The sequence below is a fragment of the Chenopodium album genome, chromosome 20, assembly GCF_948465745.1.
Source record: "Chenopodium album chromosome 20, dcCheAlbu1.1, whole genome shotgun sequence".
Lineage (NCBI taxonomy): Eukaryota > Viridiplantae > Streptophyta > Magnoliopsida > Caryophyllales > Amaranthaceae > Chenopodium > Chenopodium album.
Window position 1 is genome coordinate 16281664 of NC_137853.1, and position 8041 is coordinate 16289704.

The following is an 8041-nucleotide window of genomic DNA, read 5'->3' on the forward strand; positions in this document are numbered from 1 at the left end:
CTTATTTTAGCTGAATTGAAATTACTTTTACTGAACTGAAATTATGAGCATTTAATGCGCCACATAAGTAAAGGTATTATATTGAATTAAAAATTACATTTGTATTTTATTTTAGAATTAAAAAATACACACACAACCCAAGAAAAAGTGATGAATGATATTTGAGAAATTTGTAAAAACAACAAATAGTGATTTTTGTTTTGAAGCAACAAATAGTGATTTATTAGTATTTAAATTATTTAAAAAACTAAAAATTAAGTAATGTATAATTATCTTTAGATATTAGGTTTTAAATTAATAAAAAAAAATTATATCTTGATATTAAGATTTAAATTATTCATATAATAAATATTAGCTTTTGATATTAATTTTCTTTAAAAGGATAATAATGATTTTATCTAAATATTCAATGACATTTCATAAAAAAATTATAAAACTTATAATGCAAGAAAAAACTTTACCTTCTTGAAACATTTATGTCAAAAATTGTAATAGAAAAAAAAATTTAGGAATTAAGAGATCATTTATAGTTTTGAGAGTTTAATTTTAAATGTAAAACAACTAATAATAATTTAGGATTTAAGTTATTTAAAAAATAAAAAAATTATCTTTTTCACATTTTAGATTTTATCCTAATATGTAACGCATTTATTCATATTTAATAAATTCAACTTTCATACAACTAACAGTAAAAAATAAAATAAAGAACAACGATGAATAAAGTCGCATTACAAATTACATTTTTTAAAAATATATATATAATTTTTTAATAGGTAATAGTAGTTTAATTAAATTATTATGTGTTTATTGTTTTAAGCTTTTTAATAGCCAAGTCATCAATATATGCCACATGTCATGTCTTTAAACACTATAAATATGCCACGTCACCTTCACAATACGAATTAGATTTGACATCTAAAAAATGCTTATAGCAAGACTTGAACTTGAAACCAACAAGTATCACGATGCAAGTCTTACCGCCGTAGCTATCCATATATTGTGTAAATTTATCCAACAAAATAATAATTAACTTAGATAAGATGATTAGTCCTTAATTGTAATATTTGTTTATCATAGGATAATTTAACAACTTGTATTAAATTTTGTTTCAAATATTAAATATGGTTCTCCTAATACAAATAATTTTTTAATATATTAAATTTTGAAGATTATTTTCAATACATTAAGCAATAATTAATCAAACGTTAATTACAAACTAGCAACTCGGGGCATCGCCCGAGCCACACACTAGTTTATGTATTAAAAAACCGTGCATCGTGTAAGGAGGGTGTTCCCATAGTAGGGGGTCCTTCTCCATAAATGTCCATGACCCTTTAAAAGCCTAGTACTTTACACTTGTTAGGGTGTATTAGGATTTGATTTCCTGACTGTTTGAGGGACCTTGAATTAGAATTGATTCTATCATCACGCTTTTTTATAAGAAACTAGTAGGAGTCGCCAATGAGTTTTACGAAAACTCATAAACCTCATTCATGTCTCTCTCCCAAGTAGAGTTCAAGGGATAATTAGCACGAATCGTAAATTTACCCATGCCCAAATTGGTCTACATAAACCAGGAATGAGTTCAGGAGCGAGGGTACTAAGATAACATTCCCTTTAGAGGGGAATCGCTAACCTAGACCTAGTACGACCTCTACTAGCTCTTCCTTTTTCATAATTTCATCACCAAACAATATATGCAACGTGATACCTAAAAACTAAGTTAGTTGATTTTATTTACACGCGTTAATCATGTAGGAATTACATTGTAAAAGTCGTTATTCTTATTTGATTCAAATTTGTGAAAAGAACAAAAAATAAACAAGATTCGTCTTGGCTTAAGTGATAAAACAACAATCAATTATCAAATTCTAGTCTTGATTAACGAAAGAATACTATGTGAATTAATTAATTAAAAGTTCGTTTAAGTGATCCAACAACACTAATTAATCAATTAAAGTTATTTAAACAATAAAAGGAAAGAGATTTAACTAAGTTCTCAGGAAACTAACTGTTCTTCTTTTATGCTAAATCTCCGTCTTATGCGTTTATGGACTTTCTTTCTTCTTCGTACCTCCAAGAGCTTCAATGGATAGATTAGGGTTGAAGAGTAGTTGGGAAGGAAGAGGAAAAAGTAGTATGATAGTAAGAAGGTTTGAGAGAGATTAGGGTTTTCAAAATTTAGGATTTTGAATTCTGATTTTTTTGTCTGTTTAGTGCTGAACGAAGACACCTATTTTTAGGCGTAGGAATCTAGGTTTAGGGTTTTAGAGCCGCGGCGTAAGGGCGGCACCCAGCGCAACTCTCTGGCGCGCGCGAGTCATTGAGTTGCGCTGGGGTGCGGTTTGCCTTATACGAAAACGCGTTTATAAAACTTTCATAACTTTTGATTGCCAAGTCAGATTAAGGCGTGTGAGATATCATTGGAAAGCTCTGAATGTCTACTTTCCAATGCCGTTTGAATTAGGTTAAAATATTTTATGTATCAAATGATATGGCCGTGGAGTGCAAGGGTGTCGGTTTTAGGGCCCGATTTAGTATTTTGATGATAACTTCTTTGTTTTTGGCTCTGAATTGGGCTTGAAAGAGCTATCCATCTGATAGGCCTTGCATGGTAATTTGATGGTTGGTTTATCTGTTTGGCTCGGTTTTCAACAATGTATGATATGTTGGATCCAATCATTGCATTTGACGCATTATTAATCAAGTTTAAACATGTATGAACACGTTTTAGGCCTAATTATTAGTCGGACAAGGCTCTAAGATAACTTGGTCTCAAGTATGGGTTTTAACTTACTTCATAATGCTTTTCGTAATCCATAAACACTTCAACTTTGATCTAGCATGAAGAACGGATTTTTATAACATCATCGTACTTCATTCCTTTCGGGACAAGAGGCCAAAAGTAGGTGTCTACATACACATTGCACAGCCTTTCATATAGTTTTTACTGAAATGAAATTATTTTTATTAAACTGAAATTATTTTTACTAAACTGAAATTATTGTTACTGAATATTATTCTTTTAAGGTGAAGTGAATGGGGACTTTGGTCATGAATAATGTACCATATTAATAGTGAAATCTATACAGACATATTCACATATCATGTAATTAGGAAAGTCGATAGTGGATGATACCCTTTAATGGCATGATAACGGAAATTACAACAAGAAAGTATCATTAAAAATGAGCCAAGCCTATTAATTTTTATGATTGACAAATTTATCTAGAGGCAATATTGTAAATAAGTGCATTTTATTTTTACTATTTATCGGAAAATATAAAAAAAAAAAAAAAAAAAAAAAGTGCACTAATTAATTTACATTATTGCCACTAGACTGACAAAACTATTTATTCCCTTTCCCTTTATTGATTATCCAATACCAAACGATTACTTAATGTAATAGGGAAAAAAATAATAAAATGGGGGATCACCAACCTAATACGAGCCTCTTCCGACTTCTTCAATTTATATATAATTTTTAAACACAGAAAATGTAGGTGAATGAAGCATCGTTTGGAAATTTATAGAGAAGAATTTGATAGAAGCGTTATTTGGGTTTGGGAAGAAAACAGAAAGAATAAAAGGATAAACATCACATGAGAAAACAAGAGTATTTTTAAAAAGGAAAAAATTACTGGCTACACTTTATATTTCCTTTAAATTTTCCGGTTATTAAATATTACTCTATCTCTTCATTTCGTAATAATCGCAACGACGATAAGGAGTACACCAAGGCCGACTAAGGCACTGTGCAAGCTAATCCTCACCACAGGGCCTCAGTGGCCTAACTCATTTCAAGGGCCCTAAATTTAAATGCAAGTATAATTATCAAATTTGTAGTTATTATTGAATAGACTACCTTGATGGCTTAGTGGTAGAATAGATAGACATATTTATTGAGTTACCCTTAGGATCTGTTCTGATTTACTGAATTGAGCTGAACTGAACTGATTGGAGCTGAACTGAACTGAATTGAATAGAGTTGAAATGAATTGTTTATGAGAGAAGGAAATTAGGAACTGAAGTGAACTGAACTAAACTGAACTAAAATTAAGCTGAAGAGAATAGACCCTTAGTTTGAGGTTCGAACCTCAAGGATTACAATTTTTTCTACATGTTACATGTATGTCACTTACAGAGTTACATGGTATATTATTGTATACTATAATTTCTATATATAAAAAACTTAAATGTTTATATCATTTTCTTTTATTACCAATATGTTAAACTCTAAAACATTATAATAAAAGTAGCACAAGGCCCCTAATTTGTATAAGACGGCCCTGGGGTACACATAGTTTTAGATAAAATATATATATATATATATATATATATATATATATATATATATATATAATTAGTATGATAGTGAAATAATAATAATAAAAGTAGTGTTAGCAGGGTTGATATGAGAGGGATAATAAAATGTTTGTGGAATTGGGGTTAGTAGGAAAGATAAATAATAAATAATACTGGATTTTTATCAAATAAGAAAGTGTTGCATTATTGTGAAACAGACATTAAAGGAAAGTGATAAAGTGTTTTGATTATTACCACAAATGATCGGGGGTTTTAATTCTTTTTTTTTTTTTGTTTCAATTTCTGGGAGTGAATGTAGGATGTGAGAAACGCAAGAAGTAGTATAGATTAACTAGATTTGCTCGCATAACTTTTTGTTTTTTAAAAGGAAATAAGCTAGTTCATTAATTAATAAACAAAATGTCCATAATTACATTTGGGGAAATCTTTCCTAGGGGCATGATTTTCCTAAACTTGCTCAACACCGAAAGAAACTATCTTAGTAAGATTACAGGCCATTCAAGTACCCTCTCAATCCCTTAACACGAGACCAATTAAGATTTGTAAAACAATTACTTAACTCTAACAAATCACCTAAAACAGCATCTAATTTAGAGAGAAAATTAGTGCCATTCTAAAGGCGAGAGATTAGTACTTAGCTAACTGATTCCTTTCTCCCTACCATTCTTCCTCCCCAATTTTAGTGCCCACGCTAGTGCTTTAGCTTCTGCTGTTTCAAGGGACCAAAGAGCCTCCTCACCAAGGTTAGTAAAATCGGGATTCTACTTTGAATCGAAAGAGCCTCTCAGAATCAATGATATGTCAATTTTATATAGTGTTTTACCCCCGTCCCTTGGTCATAATTAGTAGTGTTTTTGGCTCTTTCACTAGGCGAAAAAACAAGTTGGCCACCGGTTCAAAACCCCCCTATGCCACTGGTTTTGAACCGGTGGTCATTTGGGGGGTGGCAATACCCAGAAGAAAGGCCAACGGTTCAAAACCGGTGGCAAAACAGCTAATTGCCATCGGTTAACCGGTGGTATTAATTATTATGGCCACTGGTTAACCGGTGGCAATAATCAATTCCCACTTTTTTTTTTGATATTAAATTTAATGCCACCGGTTTCTCCCATATAATTTTTTTTTTTAATTCACTTGAAATTCCGAAAAATTAAACCAAAAAAAAAAAAATTCCAACATCAAAATATAAATCGAATATCATATTATCATTCAATATATAGTCTCGCAAACTTACAAAATATAATCAAAAAAGAAAATTACAATATAAATCGATATAATTGAAGTATCGAACAATTACAACATATAAATAAATAAAATACAATATAAACCAAAACAAAAAAAAAATTACAACATCAAAATAAAAAAAAAAAAAAAAACCATACAACATCTAAATCAATATTCCTAAATCTTGATTCTTCGATTTAAGATCTAAATCAATATACCTGCATCAATTAAAACAAAAAAAATAAAATGATTAAAATATATAAGCTGCGAGAAAAAAAAAAAAAAAAAAAAAAAAAAAAAAAAAAAAAAAAAAAAAAAAAACTCAGAAACATGTACTGAAATATTTAAAAAAACCCAGAAGATCGAATTATACCCAGAAAAAAACCTAGAACATGTACTAAAATATATAAAAAAAAACCCCAGAAGATCGAAAAAAAAAATCAGAACATGTACTAAAATATATAAAAAAAACCCAGAAGATCGAATTATGCCCAGAAAAAACCGAGAAAAAAAGAATGTACCCATAATTAAAATCGAACTAAATCCATAAGATCAAATTAAAATCAAATAAAAATCGGATTAAAATCGATTTTAAAACTCAGAAAATTCGATTTAAAAAACCCAGAAAAATTCGATTGAAAAATCAAAAAAATTCGATTTAAAAACCAAGAAAAACCCAAAAGAACTCGAATAAAATCGATTTAAATCAAGTAAAAATCGAATTAAAATCGATTTTAAAACTCAGAAAATTTGATTTAAAAAACTCAGAAAAATTCTATTTAAAAACCCAGATAAATTCGATTTAAAAACCCAGAAAAACCAACAAGAATCGAATAAAATCGATTAAATTCAAATAAATATCGAAAAATCGAATTAAAATCAGATAAAAAATCGATTAAAATCAAACCTTAACATCGATTAAAGTCGGTGTTGCTCATGCATGTGTTCGTGGTGTTATTGTAGAGGTGGTGGTGTTATTGTTGCGGTGGTGGTCTTGTTGGTGGTGGAAAAATTGGTGGTGGTGGTGGTGGAGATCGAAGGAGATGAGAAAGAGAAGGAGGAGAGGGACGAGATGAGAGAGAAAGAGAAGGAGGAGAGGATGAAGGAGAAGAGGGGAGAGGGGATCGGAGCTGAGGAGAGAGAAAGAGAAGGAGGAGAGGTGGGTGATGAACTGGTCGAGGAGAGAGGAGAGAGGAGAGAGGAGAGAGAAGAGATGAAACGGCTGGTGGGTGAGTGAAATGGTAAGGTTTGGGGTATATAAAGGGCCGGGTTTTTTTTTAATATTAGAAAGCCACCATTTTGAACCGGCGGGAATAATATTTTCCCCACCGGTTCGGTTTGAACCGGTGGCAATAATATCCCCGCCTATTTTTCTCCTGTTTTTGCCACCGGTTCTTAAAAACCGGTGGCAATTGAGCGGTGCCTTTTTGCTTTTTTCTACTAGTGTTTAGAGCCACTTTTATTACTAATATGTGTTTTCTAGTGTCTTCGTAGTTTTGGTTGAGTTTTGTAGGGAATTGCACCTCTGGAGCATTTTTCCCAGGATTTTATGGAGCAACTACGAGCATTGGGGGAGCACGACCATCGTTGAAGCCCAAGGCCGGCTAGAGCCATCGAGCCGGTGATTAAGGGCTCGGTATTTGGAATACCGAGGTATATGGACCGAGTATTCAAGACCCGAAGAGGAGATCCGGATTGGGCCGAGGAGTCGAGCCCAATCAAAGTCCAATCCTCAGAGACCCACAAGGGCCCGATCGGGCAAGCTACGCTCGATCGGGCAAGGCGTGCAACGAAGGGGCTGGTGCAAGCCATAGGCGCGCCCGATCGGGTATAATGTTAGCTCGATCGGGCGCAGCTTGTTACAAGGCATTGCAAGAAAAAGGCGCGCTGCCCGATCGGGCGCGTGATTCTGGAAGGGATCCTTAGACGAGGACTTAGTTTCTAATTAGGAGTTGTTAATTATTTCGTTTAAGTACGTTTTGAGGATTGTAACTTTGACGGACTCTTTTCCCTTTTACTTTCTCTCTCTACTTAGTATTTTCTCTCTCTAGACTTTTCTCTCTACTTTTCCCTTGTTCTTGATTACTTTGTAATTCCGCCGTCTTGGTACGATTTCTATCTTAATTAATTTCAGTAATTTCTTCCTTTCAACTCTCCAATGTCTTGTTTAATTGCTTTGGTTAGTTTAGATTTAATTATGTCTGAGTAGTTTACTTTCTAGGGTTTGTGGGGATCCATGAATAATATGAAGGGGTAATTTATTGTTGTTAATTATCAATGTTAGATTAATCTCCTATTGATTGATTTAATGCTCTGTGACTAGATTTGCGCAGATCTTTTATGCATGAGTTTGACAATATTAATTCAAGATTCGAGAGATGAGAATTGATGTTTAGGTCTAGTGTCAATAGGCAGATTAATTTATAAATGGTTAAGTCGAGATTCGAGAGATGAGATTTAATACCGGTAGATTAATCCTGTGATCGTAATA